The sequence below is a fragment of the Amblyomma americanum genome, chromosome 3 (assembly GCF_052857255.1).
Source record: "Amblyomma americanum isolate KBUSLIRL-KWMA chromosome 3, ASM5285725v1, whole genome shotgun sequence".
Lineage (NCBI taxonomy): Eukaryota > Metazoa > Arthropoda > Arachnida > Ixodida > Ixodidae > Amblyomma > Amblyomma americanum.
The window spans coordinates 55,560,204-55,580,167 of record NC_135499.1 but is presented as its reverse complement, the minus strand read 5'-3'; the positions used below and the strand labels follow the sequence as shown (position 1 = coordinate 55,580,167).

The window sequence follows — 19,964 nt, the reverse complement described above, 5'->3', positions numbered from 1 at the left end:
ATGGAAATCTCTTGCTATAGAATTTGACGGGCTAGTTGGTTCATTATTGTGCGCAGTTTCTGCTGCGCGAAAAGTCGGAGAACAAAACAAAAAAATTGTGGCTCCAATCCACGCTGTTAAGGTGGTTAAACAGCGAAGCTGCAAAACGACAGCCAATTACCCACTGCGTCGTAACTTGAAAATTCACACGCGTGGCTGTACAAAGAGTGAAACCAGAGACAAGTGAAATGTACGTATATTGCCATTTATTACTTTTACGACATTCACGACTGCTTTGTGATCATTATGTTTAGGCTGATATTTTCAGTTCCAACTGTAGAGATATTCTTTGCTAAGGTTAAGTCAGTGCATGAACCATGGAAGGTGATTGGTTGAGTTGCATTGGTGAAACGGTTTTCCAATTGGTCACATGCGCCTTATCATCCATCATGTGGTTTTGGTGCGTGTTTTTAGTTTTTTCTTAATGAGAACGAGTACTAAGCTGTGTGCTGTATGCCTGCTTTCAATGGAGATTTACCATTTATATATTTCTGAACATTTAGTTTTTAATTTTTTGTGTTTAATTTTTATTCGTATCTTTATTTATTGTGTATTTTTATTTTTATTCTTGTTGCGTTTTCACAACTTTTTTTACATTACGATTGCTTTATGATCTAAAATTAAGATATACGATTTCTATGCCGTTCGTTACTTTTGCGCTCAGAGTAGCATTCAATTTTTAATCTTGTGCGTTTTGCTAACGACGCCGACGGCACGAAAATTTCTTTGGACGGTAGAGGTATACAGCTTCGCTGTAAAAGAAAGAAAAACTCGTGCGAGCTCATGCGTGTGTTATTTGATATCTGATTTCGTCCTCGTCCTTTTCACGCAGTATGAACAAAGCACATCTGCTATATATATATATATATATATAATATATATATATATATATATATATATATATATATATATATATATATATATATATATATATATATATATATATATATATATATATATGTATATATATATATAATATCTGATCGAAGCGTATGAACAAAACAGAAAGGAGGAATCCCCTGCTCCACGTGTTTTAGAAATACTGACGAAAATCGTACTCGAATATAACAACTTCGAATTTAACGATCAACACTATTTGCAAATTAACGGCACCTCCATGAGTACAAGGATGGCCCCCACCTACTCCAACATCTTCATGTATAGTACTGAATCTAAATTTTTGAAAGATTGCCCCATTAAGCCCACCCTATACAAACGCTACCTGGATGACATCTTTGTAATATCGACTGACGCAGAGCAAGAACCCATATGTTTTTTTGAAAACTTAAACTTTGTCCACCCCAACATATATTTTACTCACACGTACTCCGACACCACAATTAACTTCCTAGATGTTGATATTTCGGTAAACGAAGGCTCACTTACCACCGGTGTATATAGAACACCGACGCACTGTCAACAGCACCTACACTTCCAAAGCTGCCATCCTCGTAACTCTAAAACAAGCATCCCACACTCTCAGGCACATCGATTTAAAAGAATATGTTACCAAGATGAAGACTTCGTAAAAAATTCCAAACGCATGCGAGAACTCCTCATTAAGTAACGATAACGCCCCGCCATTGAAAGGGCATTTAAACTCAACCGAGAGCAAATACTGGAGGGACGTCGATACAGTGAGCAAACAGATCACCGGGCAAATATCGTACTCACCTTCACCAGTAACCCGCCTGACGTAAACAAAATCCTTAGAAAACATTTCAACATTCACGTACAAAGCGAACGCCTCGCCAAAATATTCTCTGCTCCCCCTCACGCAGTCTACAGAAGACCGAAAAACATTCGAACTATTCTAATACACTCAAAAACAAATAACCAGCCGGTTTTGGGGGTGCCGGCTCTGAGAACAAAGTAGATGCCAGGGTCTGCAAATACATATAAACGTCAAAGCGTGCAGTAAGCGCAGCTTCAGGCTTCAAATGGAAAATTAATGGCACCTTTGTTGTGATTCCCGCAACGTAAGCATACCTCCTAGAATGCAGTGTGTGCAGTATGCAGCACATTGGGCAGACCGTCAACCCTCTACGAATTCGGTTTAATAACCACCGCGCGCATCTTATCCCTTACCTAACCTCCCCTTGTCAAAACACATTAATGAGAAAAACCACTCATTTGATGCAATTAATTTAACAGTCCTACAGGGTGGGTTCCACAACATCCGGGAAAGAGAGCAACGCGAGTCTTACGTTATTTACAAATTTGGAACAATTCCTCACGGCATTAATGAAAGTCCAGGTGTATCGTCCTCCATCCGCCCCTTGTACAGCCAGTGCTGACCTTACGAGTGCCAGCTTGACATACCTCGGTCGTTTCTCGCCAGTGGCATCTTTCAAGCTTCGCCCATCCGCTTACACAATTTTCTTCACCCCATCCCACCCCTATCTTCCAGTTCAACCACCTTGCCGAGCGGGGTGCAATTGAAGAACCCTCGCTTATCACATTTACCCCCCCCCCCCCCCCCCCACACGACACTTTCCCAAACTCGGATGTTTTGCCGCCTTTTTCTTTTTCTTTTATGTGTGTCTGGGTGTTTTCATGCACAGTGCACGTGTGTCTAGTTAAAGGGGTGGAGACACCAAATTTTTGGTTGGCGTGTCTTTGTTTCAAACGTTGCGTATTGCCCCAGGACGCGTGATACACGCTGCGCAATTCATATATGTGCGGTAAATAATTTTTCATTGCATTATTTATACTGAGCCACCCTCATCCAACTATAACCATGCACATACTCAGTACTCTTAGGCCCTATACACCTGGTTTTAACTTTACCATCTGCACACATTTTAGCCCGAGTCGACCATAAACCTTGTGTTTGGCGCTCTTTGGCCCCAGTTGCCCTTGCGCCATTAAAAACCTAGCATCATGATCATCATCATTTATACTGAGCGACTTCGGTTTCGGTTTTTGAGCACCGGGGTCTGCTGCGACGTCACGATCAGGGAGGAGCAGCAACCCTGGTCACATGGGCCCCAAAAGTTGTGATGCACGTATTGCTGCGTCGTCTGCTCTCGTACACATGCTGTGCATAGCGGCGCCTTTCGAAATCATGTGCCGACAGACTTGGTCGGTGTACTGCGATATGCTGAGAAAAGCCAATTGAGTCCTGAGACCAAGCGGCTCGCTTCTTGCGATCTCAATCGCCATACCGCGTATGCCAACGTGGTTTCTTCGTTATGCTTTGCTTTGCCACGCCGACGCCGATGCTCGGCGGACGTCTGTGTCGGTGGACCGTAGCTGACCCTGGTCACATTACAGCTACACGATGCCTCACTTTTCCTACCGACCAATACCTGTCTCTGTCTTCACTTCGCGCCGTCCGCGCAGTCGCGCTGCGAGGCTGCTCAGGGTCCCGTGGCTGATGATCACGATATCTGCTGCTTGTTTAGCAGACAGTCCATGTATTCGCTAAATTAACGCTTCCAGACAATTGTCCAGGGTTCAGAATTGACCGCGAGGGTACGTAACTCCTCCAGGAATGCGCCCATGACGACGACTGCATATCGGCGCTACTTTTGTTTACATATCTGCATCTGTATACAGGCACCAATTGGGCGCGTTAGTTCGGCATGAATTGCAAGCTGCATTCCGCTTAGGTTAAGCAAGCTCATCTCTTTTGCGCTGATTGCGAGTTTACTCGTTTGCGCAGTGCGATAACTCTGCAAGAATCGCCGAAGAATGCGAGCACCAGCCTGGGGAATGCTTCATACCCAGATTGTTGACAACGCGTAGGACCGGTGTTTCCGACTCGTTGTAACTGCTTTTTCCGATGTGTCCAGTACTTGAATTTAAATGGGCATATCTAGAGGTATCTTCGGCAGCCATTTGAGATAAATAAAATGGCTTAATTTATTGCCCTCAAGCGACGCCGACGACTGCAGCTGCAGCCGTGGGCGCCTGCAGCATTGACCGACAGACTGGGTCACACCGCCTAGCAGCGGCGCTTCCCGCTTGATGTATTTGCGTCCTAAGATGTAAACAATCCTCGATTTCAGGTCACTGTTGTCAAAACTACGCTCGATGATCATATGTGTCCGCTAAAACTTGTGAACTCGCTCTCCCCGATCGCCGACGTTGCACATACGAACCCGGTGGACTCGCTAAGCCTATTCGTATTGCAGGTGAGCCGAAGGGTGAACATATGAAATGTAGTCGCTCGTTTCGCTTATTCGTATTACGGAGCAGGTGCAAGCAAGAGAGTCATCGTCTCATCAACGTGAAGGTTTCGCTCGGCCGCCTATATAAGGTGCCGGCTGACGCGTCAGCAACGGCATATATGCCGATGAGCACACCGACAGATGAGTCGCCGAAGCAGCTCCAGGCAGCGCCTCGCCGATGTCGCGAATCGCCGTTCATAGTATGTCACGTTACTGTGTTGTGATGTCATTGCTATTCACTAATATCGTTCCCAGGGCTCTACGTCACCACCTATAGACCTTTTCAAAATCCCCCTTCTGCGCGGCGCCATGTTAGCATTTCGGCGCCGCCTAACGTCAAAAAGAAGTATGAGCGCCATTTTGAGCTGTGACAGCAAATTTACTACTGCTGGCGTGCCTCGCTTCGCATGTGCAACCAGTTTTTGTGACCGCTCAGCATCCCTGATTTTTGCCGTTTGTTTTTGTTGCTGTGTTGTCCACTGCCTTTGCCCTGCGCGGGGCGTGAATAGCAACTAGGTGGTCTCTGATAACGCGATCGCGATGGGCACCGAGAACGAAGCCCGTGGTGCCTGCGCCTCGTCGAGTGCGTCGAGTTCGTCGCGACATGTGCTGATCAGTGGTGAGTGTTTTTACTGCGTACTCATTCCTTTGTGGGCAGCAGTGTTTGTGTGCAGCCACGCTTCATCAAGTTGCGAAGCTGCGCATATTCGGGAGCAAATTTATCCATTGTGCGCATTCAGTAACGTTCGAAACTATTCTTGAGTCATCTTTTCGCTGATAGCCCAGGTGCAGGTTCATCATGTACTAATAATGCGCATAACGGAGACACATTGATAGCTATTGTTTAGTGTAGCCACTCTCCGGTTTGAGGAAGTGAACGTGCTGGCAGACACTAATTCTGCGGGCACAACTAGCCAAGTAATCAGTGAATAGTTGCGCTTTTGGATGATGTGTTGCAAAACTAACATAGTATTAGTCGCCAAGGAGAGAAACTCGCTAACGATCTTTGGGAGAGGAAGCGTTAGGGGTGAGACAGATTTTTTTTAAGGGATTTAACGTTCCAATGCGACATCGGCTATGAGGGACGCCATAGTGGAAGGTTTCAGATAGTTTCGATCACTTGCGGCTCGTTAATATGCACAGTACACGAGAACTTTGCGTTTTGTTCCGATGGAAACGTGGCCGCCGCGTCCGGTATCGACCCCGTTGCCTCGTGATTAGCAGTCAAGCGTCCTAACCAGCGAGCCCCCGCGCAGGGTAACGCCGAGAAGAATGGCACCCGCTTTCGCATAACCTGTGAACGCCACGGCGGCAAGAAAGAGCACGCTCTTGCTTGCACTTAATCTTGTTAGTGCTGGTATGCCGAGCGTACTTTAATGGACGCATATTCTTGAGTAAAAAACGCAGACGTCGCTGTCACACCCGTGTGTTCATGTCAGCGAAATGAGAGTTTGTTTAAACGTACTCGCGTTTTTTTGCGTGCCGTACGGCTGGAGAAGCGAAAGTTGGTGCGTGGTGATAATGCTTCGTGTGACAGAAAAGTGTTCCTTGAAAAATGTCTTTGAATGGAAGTTTCTTTGCCGCACAGTTTTCTAGTAGCTAGTAATGGCTGCTACGAGATTGCTGTGTGTACTGGTACATTGCTTCATTTAACTGCATAGTTGGATAAAGGGTAAGGTACTGCATTGGGCATTTAACCACTAATAATGTCTAGAAGGCAAGGTGGGCTGGCCGCATGCATTTTTTTTATTCATGAAGTGTGCCATAAGGCATAGTGAGAAATTCGCAGTGGTTATGTTGAAAAGAATGTCTGCCCACAACATGTGCAGAACTTGGAGATGTTGTTCTTATCATATTTGATACAGGTTATGATTACAATGCTTTGTTGAAATTGTCTCCTTGAGACAGCTGATTTGCATTCCTTAGTAAAAAGCAGTTTTCTTAATTCAACATCTAGAAACTATTATGGAAGAGTAATCCAACAGTGATTATATGCTCTTTTCATTTGCAGAAACCATGACGTACACCCACCCAGATGACATCAAAGACTGGTCAGAAGACATGCGCGACTGGCTAGAGATTAGGGGGCCCGACATTGTGTTCTACTTAGTGCCGACAAAAGCATGTGACCTGCTTGAAGTAAGAGCATACAAATCATTAGAGTCATACAATTACTTGCAGTCAGGGTGGGTGGGGAAAGTACTTGCACACAGAGTGAGTGATGACATTGGTATGCTAAAATCTGAAGTGACGCCTTCACAGGCTGTAAGTAGCAGGCCACATCAAGTGTGGCTGTCGGCAAAGAGCACAGGCGAAGTTCTGCGTGCTGGTTGCTCCTGTATGGCTGGACAGGCAAGAGTGTGTAGCCACGTGGAAGCGGTACTGTGGAAAGTGGACTGTGCCGTTTCTCGTGGCTTCACTGGAAGGGCCTGCACAGACGCTGCCGTAAAGTGAAACAGAGGTACAAAACGCAACGTTGAGCCCAGAAGACTTGACCAGATAAACTTCAAGTTGAAGGAAAAAACAGTCGACCCTGAAGCTCAGGCAAAGACTGTGCCTGTTAAAGCGCCACTATCAGAAGAGGAATTGAAGAAAATGCATGAGGAGTCAGGATATCCCGAGCTCTTCAATTGTCCAGGTATCATCCATTTTATTATTGTGCTCAGCTGTTTTCAACTGCTGTCTTACTTGGCTGCGTGCTGAGTAATTGGCACATGCTAAATATTCCCATGCATGGTTTTGTGCAAAGCCAAATGCACGTTTGGTCTCAGATTCCTCTCACGTGTTTTGTAGTACAATTTTCCCTGCTACTTGAAAATGCTTCTAGGTCTTGGCAGGCTGAAAAACCTAACTTGGTATCGCTAGCACGTCAGCCTTATTGCATATTTAGAGCTCATAAAAAGTTCAACCTCTTAATGTAGACTATCTGGATTGAGGTTACAGAGTCATTTTCGTTTTAGTGTGGTGTGCTCTTTCATTCCACTTCCAGGCACACAGCTTTATGCAACGTTCAGTGCAGCACCACGGCAGCCCAGCAGACTTCGGCAAGAGGCAGCACCACATGGCAGCCATGAAGTCATAAGTGACTTACCAGCCAGCTGCCTTCGATGTTGCGCCTTTTATAACAAGTTTGTTAACTTATCGCCAAAGGCTGCAGCATCTCTGGAGAATGAAACAAGGAGCCAAAATTCGCCACTTTGGCTAATGGCACGGTGCCTTAGATTGACAGCATCTTGCATGAGAAAAGTACCTAAAAAAAGCAGCACACCAGGTGATAAAGCAGTGAATGCCATAATCAGCCCCACGTTTACTGGCAATGCAGCCACGAAATATGGTCAGAAATTTGAAGCAGTGGCTCGTGCACAATTTGTAAAAAAAGCAGGGCACAGTGTGACACGGTGCGGCACAATATTATGTCCGGATATGCCCTGGCTCTCTGCGTCTCCTGATGGCCTCCTTGAGGCAGCTGCCGCTGTGCTAGAAATAAAGTGTCCGCATGTGATGAACTGCTGGACCTTGTGCGTTCTGGAAGGCACGACGTTAAGGAGGTTGATGGAAAGTACATGCTGTCTGAAAATGGGCCGAACGGTTATTATGGCCAAGTTTACCTGCAGATGCTGTGCACATGCAGTGAACTCTGTTACTTTTACATGCGGAGTATAGAAGCTGAAATTGTTGTTGAAGTGCCTTTTGCACCTATGTTTGTGAAATCAAACTTGCCACGACTCCAACAGTTTTACTTCCGTGACCTCCTGCCAGAACTGGAAAGGCGCCATGTGTCTGGACGGCTCATTATTTCCGCAGAATACTCAAGGTTCTGTGAACGTGGTGTTTGAAATGGGGGTGCTACTGGAATAAATATTCTTGAGTATTATCCAGTACCTCCTTTAAAGTGCGAGATACTGTATATCTGAAGTGTGCTTGCACAGTAGGCAACCCTGCAATTCGGAGGCGAAACTCTAGAGGCCCGTGTACTGTGCGATGTCAGTGGCACGTTAAAGAACCCCAGGTGGCCGAAATTTCCGGAGCCCTTCACTACGGCGTCTCTCATAGCCCGAGTCGCTTTGGGATGTTAAACCCCATAAACCATAAACAAACCCTGCAATTCATGAATTGATTCCAGGTTCAAGACAGGTATTCAACAAGTTGTGGCCTAATTGTTGCTCTGTGTGATCTATAGAGCGTCAGATCTGCTCAGTGCCAAAACCATTGTTATAATACATATCTCTATGACCGATGTACTGTTACGTGTAATGATGTCTAGAGTTTCCACTTGTTTCGTGTGTGCATTGCTTATGGCCATTGTGTTCACCATTTGGGATATATGTGCAAATAAGTGCACATTGCATTGCTTGCACAAATGGCACAATGTTATTAGAAAGTGACCATACCCATTTCAATGAGTGTAGCACCATAATAAGGCCTTTTAATTACAGATGCATCCATTTAGTTCCACATTTATTGTGCATTCATAAACTGGAAAACTGTGTGTGTGAAACACTTCAAGTTCATATACCTTGCAGTCCAGTCAGCCGGGACAAGTGTTGACATTGGCTGCAAGCAGTACCAATCTAGAAAATGATGTGAAGTAAGGCCACGTGCACGTGTGCAGTGTCCCCACATTTGCATTGCCGGTTCTTTGCTTCATATGCATATTGGGGATTAGAATGACCTTTTCTTTAAGGTATTAGTGACAAATTTTGAGTACGTGTAAGGTGCAATTTTTGAAATGCCAGCCACGTCATTGCTTTGAAATGAGGTCCTTTCCAAGTTCCAGTTTGGAAGGCTACTGCAACATGGCTCCAGCCATATGGTATGGCTGCTTTATTTCGTCCACTTTCCACACGTACTCTTGTACTTGGTAGGGGCATAGCCAGAAATTTTGTTCCGGGGGGGGGGGGGCGCTCATGTTGCAGCGCGGCCTCCTCATAGAGTTTGTGGAAGAATCAAATGCAACAATAATAACTGTATTGCCATTGACAATGCTATTGTGTATTAGATAACGCTGCGCACTGTCTAGACAAGTATAATATGTATTTTTTTAAATAAAAGAATGTATTCGTATGTCTTAAAAATCGTGGCAGACATGATTACAAAACATAAACCTGAGCAGGGGACAAGACACAACAGGGAAGCAAACAGGACGAGCTCGTCCTTTATGCTTCCCTTCTGTGTCTTGTCCCTGCTCAGTTTTATGTCTTGTAATCATGTCATACCAACTATCCCCTTATCGTTCACTCGTGGGAGACATAACGAATTCCAGTGCTTCCATGTTATTGCGTATTTAATAGGTAAAGAAAATATCACACGAAGTCTAAAACTATATGGAACCAGCAAAGCAGTGCATGCATGCCTCTGATATGAAAAACGTAAAGGCGATGAAATTAGCAAGTAGAGGACGAATATTTTAATGAATGTTTGTCGTTCAAGAACCTTTACATTTTTGTACATATGCAACGGGCAGGAAAAATTCTGAATGACGCTGTCCTTCGTTCCTGTGTACTGCGCAGCAGCAGCTGTCACCGGTCATGTATTGCGAGTAATTGCACCGAAATTTTAGTCGCAACAGCGAGCCATCGATAGGTCCTTGAAAGTTAGTGCTAGGATGGGGCCCCTTGCGTTACATGACTGCAGGTGCACGGGCGTTGCCAAGAAATCCAACCAGAGTTAGCCATGTACGCGCCAAAATGTCTTTTCTAGTCTGAAAAACACTTGATGACAAAATCCAGAATGACTTCGGGCGCCGGTGGTTGTTTTGGTCAGCGGTGCGGGACAGTTAGAAAAAATTTCGGGAGGGAGTCGGGAGGGAGGGGCTGAAGCCCCGTAAGCCCCCCACTTCCCTGGCTACGCCCCTGGTACATGGCACAAATCTACTCAGTTGTGGGCTCTCTCCTGGTAGCAATTAAAGGGCCTCTGAGATTGCAAAGCCCTGCACAAACAAGAATCATATCGCTTATCGTCTTCTTGGACTTGATGGGCAGGGCCTGCTTAAATATTCTGTAAGTTTTAATCCTGTTTATGGCGCGCTCCACGTGAATGCGCACGGAAGCTATCCTTCTCGTCCTGCTGACTTCCTCTTCACTGAGTTGAGATTCCCCTGCAAAATGACATATCCATGAGGCAATCGAGCCATTCATAATAGCATGTTTACACGATACCCTTACCTATTGTGAACGCAGGCACGTTAAGCTTCGCCCCTTGAATAATCATGCTTGTTGTCAGGGTGAAGCCTCTGTCAGCCATGACTTCATCTCCTGGGCCGAGATGGTCCTGCAGCTTGCAGTCTTTGTGATATATTTGTCTGATGCACGTCCTCCATAAGCTGGAGACACATACATTATGTACCCATCTGGTGCTATGGCAATAAGGAACTTCACAGTATTGTGCGCCTTGTAGCTACTAGAGGTTTGCGCCCTTGGCATCAGTTTTTTTGGCCGCTGCAGGTTTATTTCGGAGCAGTCGACAATGCATGTTGTTGTGTCGTATCCATTGTCAATGAATGACTTGGGCATACTGTTTCGGATTATTGATCGCGGTAGCCAAGTTACGACTTTTTCCATAATGGTGCACAGCACCGACAGTACATGCCTGAAAATGTTGCAGACACTCCCTACTGATATTTGAAATATTCTAGCCAAGTGCCCATAGAGAAGGCGAAGGCGTAGTTGCATTAGATTGAGCAGTAGCTGATCTTCATAGGGGAGCACAGTGAAGAGCTTCCTCGACTCTACTTTCACTGCTGTGACCAAATTTTGGAAGTGTGTTTTACCCAGCCCTGTATAAAAGACACAGTCGTCTTCTCCTAACGTTGCAGCAGATAGCTGCTGTTTATTTGACAATGTGCCTAGACCACGTTGGCAGTAACTATGTTCATTGTTCTGGTCCTCCCACTGAGTTGAAGCAGTTCTCACTTCAGGAGATTGCTCCTGCATAGAAAGAAAGTTGCAAGAGTTACTAGCGCATGAAATAACAAAACAATGCACCAATACATTGGTTACAGTCTCGTGATTATCCAAAACTACACATGCACGTTTGCCAGAAATAGTCCTGAAGTACTTTCGAAACATCTGCATCCCACTAGGCCAGCTAGGCACAAGTTCAAGCACAAAAGTCATCAACATGCAACATCTGCCGGAACCCTTTTACCTCCTCCCTGACTGGTAATAAGAAACTAGTTGGCCATAAACAAATCTCTTCTTATTGCAAAGAAAAAGGGGCAGTAAGTTGCCAGGTCTGCATGTTGGTGTGGATGGTAAACCTAAGCAGAGCTGCATTCCCCGACAACAGCTTGTGAGCTGCACATATTTTTGAATCAACTTTTGAGTTTTTTCTGAGCCCTAAGTAACACCTTAGAGGCTGAACCATAGGAGTACACATTTTAAATGCATTCCAGCAATAAAATGGCTCCTCCATTTCAAACTAGCGCCTTGAATTCTTCAGCTGCGCAGCAGCAATTTGTGGCCGCTTGGACTTCCATCAGCATGAACTTATGTTTGCTTTCATAGTGGACCCAACCCGCGGCAACCATGACAATTCGACAATAGACCACTCCATAAGTTTCTCTACGCGTGCCAAAGGTTCTCTTCATAAAATTGGTAGCAAAATTGTTTCTGCTGAGGTGTAAAGAACTGTGGCGCACATTGGGGACTGGCACTTCACATCATCAGAACATGATGGAGGATTGCGGAAAATGTGCTCACTAAAAAGCTTACGATATGATCTCCAGCAATACCTTTAGTCATACGAGTTCAAAAATCATTGCCTCCACATCACGCCACATTTAGCGCACTAAAAGGTAATCTCCATGAACAGAGATCATCCTGATTTTATTTCTTAAACCAATAAAACTGCTTGGCCCAAATATCATTTGGCAACCACCCTTTCATAAGTTTACATTTTGAATTATTTTCTTCTCTTGTATATGAATTTTAATTATGAAATGAAGCTCTTAATCTCTCTCAATTTCTTTGTGAGCACACTGCACCTGTCATGGTGAGTTGCTAGTGCCTTACATGAGACTTCACTGCTGTGTGTTGTTAGTGCGGATACGCTTCTACATGCTCAGCTCTTTAGCACTGGGAAAACGTACTGGCGCTGGCAACCTGTATTTTGTCAATGATACATATTTGTGCATGTCAGAGCTTGTGCATAATGAATGCAACCATTTTCCATCAACTTTGATGAAAGCTTTGTACCATGGAGGGCACATATGCATGTTGCCACTTACCATGGCAGGTGCTTCTTCATCTGGGATCCCGTCATCAGCCATTTCTGGTGCGGCCTGAATAATAAAAAAACAATGTGCATCGAGTATTGCTGGCAGTGTGATACTTGTCCTAGAGTGCACGCTTGTCATAATGCGTGCTGCTATCATCTTCAAGGCACAGACTAGTTCTACACAGGCTGAGGCACCAATCATCAGCATCTCAAAGAGACGCAATGTTATTGGATTTCGGGGAGGGCGCATTCTGGGTGTAACCGTCTGCCCTCAGCAATGACATTAACACTCAGAGAAGAACACACAGCTGGAGGCAGGCGGGCACTTACCACGGCAGGTGTCAATTCATCCTCCGTCATCTCCTCGGCCGTTTCAGCAGCTGCCTGCATTATGGAAAAATGTCGTGCATTCAGTGTGAGCAGCAGTGTTATGTGCAGTAGCACCCAGTATGCTTTCTGATATGCAAGATGACCTTGGAGCTTTTTCCCCAAACATTTGAAGACCGGTATTGGAAGAGAACTTATTTACCTAGCCGCAAATCTTTACATTTTAGCGCGATCTTACAAGTGTCGTCTACTAAACATATACAAAAGCACACGGAGAATGTTTACTACATTCAAGTCAGTGCGAAAGCACACATTTTTTTCTTTGTGGGAGATTACAGAGTGAACAATGTCGCGGGACGGAGAGCTCACGGAAGACAGACAACGAACAATTTTGATCGGGATTTGTACCCATTGGATTAGGGCTTACGCACTAAAGTCCTTGTTACCTCCATATCATAAATTGAAGCACAAGTGCTGAATATGTCACGGCACGTGCATTCTGAGCGCAGCCAACTGAAACAACAGATTGCAGATGATAGGAGTGCACTTGCCATAGTAGGTATTAGTACTTGGTCTAGAATTGCCTCCTGGGCCATGTCGGGCACTATCTGCATCGAAGAAAAATGCATGTCAACTGTTGATCATAGTACTAAGCACATTAGCTTGTTAGAACTAATGTGGAACTTAGTGCTAACATAGGCACCTGGGAAAGCACTTACCACGGCAGTTGCCACTTCATCTGATTTTGGCTCCTCGACCATGTCATCGGGTGCCTGTATCAATTCATATTAAAGTGCAGTTACCAATGTGTGGTTTTAATTCATTTATAAAATGAAAAATGTGTTGCAGCGTGCATATTTGTCGCCGCTAGTTTCCATTATGCAAGCCAAATCCATTTTCTGGTACAGAATTCAACCCTTGACCAAATGCAAGACATATTTTACAGTGTTTCGCTTCACACTGACTACTTTTTATCGAATATGCACTAAGATAAGTTACAGATGGGTATTAGCAGTTTAATGCATCATAGTGTTGGGACCCAATGTCTGATTTAGCGCCAGCAGAAAAGAGTTACAGCACTTAAGATTTTTATTACTATTTTATTGGTATGAGCATTGCATATTGATGACCAGTGGCCTTTTGGTCAGAATTATGCTCATAATGTTGCTATCTAGCACCAGCTCAACCATTTGTGCAGTTCTGTGGTGAAACTGGCCTTTACTCCTAACCTAGATGTCAATGCACTGTCAGTCAGGCAACCCACATTTTACTCTAGATGCATTGAAAGCTGGAACGTGTACTATTGGGTGGATGAACAGGGCCGAATGAAATACGAATACACTAAGGTGTGCAAGTTACATGCATACATACAAGGCAGCAAAAATAAAAAAAAGGGTATTCACCTAATGCTGTGTGTGCACTTATCCAGAAACACCTCTGCCTATGAGGCAGTGACATATCGGTATGTGTTGCGATGATGCACAAAGTCGGCCACCATGCAGTTATGAAGTGAAACTAGCCCTTGCTCCAAACTACACAATGGTGTTGTATTTCAAAGTTTCCATTCTGAACAAAGTCTGTATTTATTAGCAGTTCAGATATGCCCGCATGAGTATGAACTTCTCTCCCAGCTTGTATCATATAAAGCATTTAATGACGCTGCTTTTTGGCACCTTAAGCGTTAGATGCTGACTGCGGAAGGAAACATTAGGGTGACCGCGTCCTGCCTTAGTGGATATACTGACGCAAGCTGTACTATCGCAGACAAATTTTTGTGGGACTTGAGTTCTTGGAATGAATGAATGAATGAATGAATATTGAATGAAGGTGTTAAAGGCCTAAATGCCCCTTCCTCCGGTAGCAATATCGGGCGACTGGGCAGCGAGGTGAAGCTACAATAAACGTTTTTCCAAAAACTCTCATCCCGCAGACTTTTGTCCTCGACAGTACAGATAGTTCCTACTTGATATGCCTGCGCAACTTTCTACAAAAGAAAAAATGTTTAGAAGAGCTTTCATTTGCATTACTTTAGACCTAACAATGATTCCAAACGTCTCACAAGGGCATGATTTATTGACTTAGGAGGGTGTAGCTGCGAGCAATCAATGATGCCATGACATGCACACAAATGTGCTCCAGAATGTGAAAGTTGTGGACATTAAGTGGTATGCAAGGTTTTCACTTACCAAGCAAGCCTCGTACTCCTCAAGTGGTGTATCAGTATCCTTATCATCAGATATGAACTGCACAAAAATAACAATTTTACCATTTAGTGCTTTCCTCGTAACCTGTGACATTTACGCAGCCTTCACCATGAATGCAGAGGCATCATTAAAGATGTCAATTTCACCCTAGATGGATAACTATGTGTCATTGCAGCTGGAGGAAAGAACTTGTCCGAAAGAAGCACCCTCTGGTAAGTTAACTACGCCGAAACATAATACCAGCACAGTCTAGTATGTAAATTATGCACCCACGTACAGGAGAGGAAGAGAACATTTTTCAGGGCATTCACTCAATGCTGCACGTGCACTTATAAACTCTTCTGCCCATAATGTAGAGGCCTTTCAATGGTACCTGTCTGGCTATGAAAGAGTGCAAAAAAAAAAACGGCAGGTAATTTCTGAAGCACATGAAAAAGTAAAGTAACGTGCGTCTGGTTTCGGCGATTCGCGATGTCGCTCAACCGCGCAAGCTCCAAAACCTAAACGAGCATGCCATTCTCTCTTTTGATTATTTCGTGTCGCCTGCACTGTAACAGTCAGAAGATAATAAACTTACTAAATCTGGGCACGCTTGCGCGCCAATGTCAGTTATCTGTCCAGCATCGCTGCACAACCCCGTCTTGCGCCAGTCGATCTCCGCATCTACAAAGAGGCACGGGTTGTCACACTTTCAAAATGTACGTGAAATATGGACGTGAAACATCACAGCGTACCTTCTTCGGTTGCGGTGTGTACGTCTGTCTGACTAGGCGGCGGCGTCCAACAACCACCTGAAAAAAAGATGCTGGTAAATCGTCGTAGCAGAAGCGTGTGCGCTCATCTGGGTCGCGAGCGAAAGACGACGGAAACTTATTTTCTTCTCGTAGCCCATATCCAGCATGGGGACAGCGTTTTCCTCCGTCTTCTTTCCTCCGACGAAGTGTCGCGAGCACACACGGGAGGCTTCTGTCCAGTCAAAGTTCTTCCTGTTGACGGCAGCGATCCACTGCTGCCGCAGTGCAGGCGACGTGGGGAAACGATGCAAAGTAAACATATCGCATCGACACTCCTCTCGCGGAACGCTGTGCTGTGGGCACACGATGACGCCTAGAATGTTTCTTTTGCGCTGGTTGTCAGTGCAGCCGTAGACAGCGCAGTTCCGGCCAGATGATTTTCGATTAGAGTACGACATAGTAGAAGCACGCCGCTTCGAAAACCACACACAGGGCCGTGGAACCGCTAGGCGAGTCGGCGATGTCACAGCTCGGAGAGAGGTGGCAACTATGGTAGGATACCCTCAACACCAGGGACGCCAGCGCAGGCGCGCTGGTTCAAGGGTAGGCCGTGAAAAGGTGTATAGCACTAGCGACGGGCTTCGATCGTGGGAAAGAGCACTTAGGGACTCTTTCGAGCCCCATTAAAATATATTTTAAGCGCTTGTTGCGTCCAATAATTCGCCGTGGGTGAGCTTACATACAGAGGAAGCCCAAAACAAGCTTACTATAGCCTCAAAATGTGATGTCCCAACCCCTTTAATCTCACGACGCCGCCGATTCGGCCTTGACTTTGGCTGCCTAAGAGGTTCCAGATGACGGAAGTCTCCTTCCCTGTCTGCATTTTATTCTGTTTATTTGTTTACTCTTTATGGCCGGGGCACGCGAGTGCACGCATCTCTAAATTTTATCGGTTGGACGATTCCGCTAGAGTCACTAAATAAAGACTTAGAGTACCGGCACTCTTTTCTCCTATTGTTCTGTGCCGCCGCCACGATCATTGGTCAGTTTGCATCACGTGATATTTGTTTACACTGCGACGGTTCATGGGGGCTGCCATTTTGTGGCTTATGCGTTTTCAGTCGGGCAACTGTGGTAGTCCTAGTGATGCGACGCTGCGAGTGCTGCCGGTGACCGACTCAGTGACCAGGGATTCCGGGCCTCGCAGCATTTCAGCTGCACAAGAGCATACGAGGATGCCGTTTTGCTGCGTTGTTGGCTGTTTAAACTCGCAGAATGGTGGAAAACGCTTCATGCGATTTCCGCTTTCCATGCCGTACGGCTACGATCCCCGCCGCAGCGCAGGGTGGCTAACAGCGTTGTTTACAAAATTACCGGGCCAAAGTTAGCGGCGAGGTCGCCGAAGCGGCAATCTGGCAACAATGATAAACAAGAAAATGGTCGCCCCTGCTTACCGCCGTGCTGCAGTGACGGTACTCTAAGTCTTTATTTAGTGACTCTAGATTCCGCTACCGACTGTTTCTGTGCACCTTACTCGTCACCGCTCTGTTGTTGCCTTGAGGGGTGGCTGTTACCTTCCCCTTCTCTCGCGCTCCTCGTTTTTCTTTTTTTTTCCCGGGCCGGCTCCCCGCGGCTGCTTGGTGGGCGGCGGGGGACAGCGTGTTTTTCTTTTTCCCTGTTTTTCTCTCTTCCTCTCTTTTCTCTTTTGTTTTCTTTTCTTTCGTGCCCATCTTCTTTCTAGCATCCGTTTGCTTGTTGTTTTGTTCATGTGTCGTACCTGCGTGCCAATGCCAACGCCTTAAGAAGAGGAGGAAGATCGCTTTAACTTCAGTCTTGAGAAAGGACAGGCTGTGTCCGAAACGACGACTCAAAAAACATATCTATGACTAAATGAAGCGTTTCTCACCTTTGCATTTTACCTCTAGCAGCCAAATACGTTGGGGAAGTCACTTTGAAAAACGTAACGAATTTATTCAACGTTTCGACCAGGGACTGGTCTTTGTCAAGAATGATCATACAGTGCATGGACCCCTCTTCTTATAGCATGAGACACAGAGGGCTTAAAAAGAAAAGAAATAAAGAAAAAAGAAAAAAACAGGACACAGCACAGACAACTACCCCATGTTAGGGAAGAAAGGCGCCACGTCGCGTACGCACGAACTCACTGCACACACACAAGGTGTAAGAGGGAGGCCCGGCTGGGTGGGCACATTGTTACTTCAAAGAAAAGAAAGAGAGAAAAGAATAAAAATAAAGAAAAAAACGTGGTGGGGGCTTAACAAAAGAAGGGAAGTGTCCGACAATTGTGGGCGTCTCTACGCCTCTGGCCGCGTTTGTGTGGCCCCGTGCGACTCCAAAAGATGGCCCAAGGAGGCGGCACAGGCTGCGACTGCCCACATAGAGACACGAGAGCAGCTAAAACGAGATGAGGTTTCTATACGAGTACCACATGTACTGTGCTGTGTTCCGCTCCCCCTTTTTTTCTTTATTTCTTTTCTTTTTAAGCCCTTTGTGTGCCATGTCCCATGCTATAAGAAGACGCGTCCATGCACTTTACGGTCATTCTTGACAAAGACCCGTCCCTGGTCGAAGTGCTGAATAAATTCGTTACGTTTTTCAAGGTGACTTCTCCAACTTACTATATTTTAATCCGTGGCCGTGAAGAATTTGATATCCCTTATATTGTTATCATGGCACCGGATAAAGTCACGACGAAGAGCATATCCTGGAAGTTCCCAAGCACGGCAACAACTACAGCAGTAATCGGTGATTTCCAAAACAAGAATCTGCACAATCACTTCCATCCCGGGCGGAACGGGACTCCCGCCTTTATTTCTCAAAATGAAGCCGCTGTTGAAGACGCTATGCACCTGCTGGACTTCGTCCCTCGCTCTGCGACAACAGTGGTCCTACATGCATGTCGGCACCAACAACGTTTCGGAGCAGCCAACAAAACCCACGTTCGAGCGGTACCGGCAGCTCATCAGCACAATCAGGGAGAAGCGGCCGAACGTGAGCAAGATTCATGCAACTTTGGTGCTCCCTCGAGCTCCAAATCGTCGCACGGGCGGTCGTAACCGGCGTTTCATGGAGCGGTGCAACCGGGAGGCGTGCAGGTTTAAGGACCTTCTGCGCAACTGCTGCTGGCGCACGTGGGGCGTGTTCTACATTGACCATGGGCTCCAATGGATCCCAACCAGCATCATCCTACGGGACTCGACACGGAGCCAGGCACAGTGGCTGGACCACGCTTCGTGCGAACCAGCGGCAAAGACCACGCACGGATGTCCGACTCCGGACCTCTCGCCTCCGCCACCGCCAACCGCGGAGCGCCGCTACGACCTGCGTAACAGGTCATTCTCGGACGTTGCCCGCCAGTGTGCTTCAAATTGACGCCATTGTGTGCTCCCAGGTGAACCCTGCAAATCTGAACTTTACAGAACGTTTTTAAAAGGTCGCAAAATTATTGAGAAAAGAATAAGGTGTGACCACCAGGTTAGTACTTTAACATCATATAAGAGACACAATGTTGCCCCAAAGGGCTTAGAAATTTATGTGAAACCAGCTGTGTCGGAACTATCACCTAGCCACGTGGCAAAATGGCAGGATATTTTGAGATGCATCTATGCAGCTTTTGGATGTTGTAATAGAGCATGATGAATTTTGCCTGCATAGCTTGCTGAAAGAGGAAAAAGAATTCTTTGAATGTAATTATCTTACAGACCACAAGATGCGCACTTTAAAACGTTCGAAGCAGAAAAAAGTTGCCTATTATTTGCCAAAAAACAAAACACTCAGGCGTGATGGTATTAGTATTCCTTCCGAGAGTCCAGCAATAATGAACATACCCGATTCTTCTGTTGACAGTAAACGCGTTTATGTTAGTAAGCAAACATCCGTCAGTGCTTCTATAGTTAATCTATCGGATGCAAACCTCTCCAACGAAGAGTATAGTGTCTTATCTAAAGGCCTGAGCTTTTGCCCCACCAACAGAAATATAAATGAGCTCCAGTTTTATAAAGACTTGAATAATTTTGCCCGTCGCCTAAGGCTTCGAGAGTACTATGATAATAAATCTGAGAGCAGAGACGCTGGGCCATCTCTTCCATCGACTATGCACTGGACTCCTCCTCCACAGCGAGATAAATATCTCGATTGCTACATAAAGGCTGCGTACAACGACATCCTGTCGGATTACAAAAGGTGCTCATACTGCCGAAAAAATCTTTCGCACAAAGAAGAAATTGCTTTAAAATCCCTCGCCACAC

At 45.7% G+C, this 19,964-nt stretch overlaps 1 long non-coding RNA gene and 2 pseudogenes across 1 annotated transcript; 1 reads left to right on the top strand and 2 right to left on the bottom strand.

Annotated features, from left to right (window-relative positions):
- Nucleotides 1-4,754: 4,754 nt before the first annotated feature.
- LOC144123736 (uncharacterized) lies at nt 4,755-7,296 on the top strand (annotated as a pseudogene).
- Nucleotides 7,297-10,361: 3,065 nt separating this feature from the next.
- Nucleotides 10,362-10,945, bottom strand: LOC144123735 (uncharacterized; annotated as a pseudogene).
- A 66-nt stretch (nt 10,946-11,011) lies between these two features.
- On the bottom strand, nt 11,012-12,816 carry LOC144122971 (uncharacterized). Its single transcript, XR_013312960.1, has 2 exons — nt 12,762-12,816; nt 11,012-11,140 (listed from the first exon to the last, which is right to left on the bottom strand). It is a non-coding gene; the product is annotated as an uncharacterized LOC144122971 (long non-coding RNA).
- Between the last annotated feature and the right edge of the window lie 7,148 nt (nt 12,817-19,964).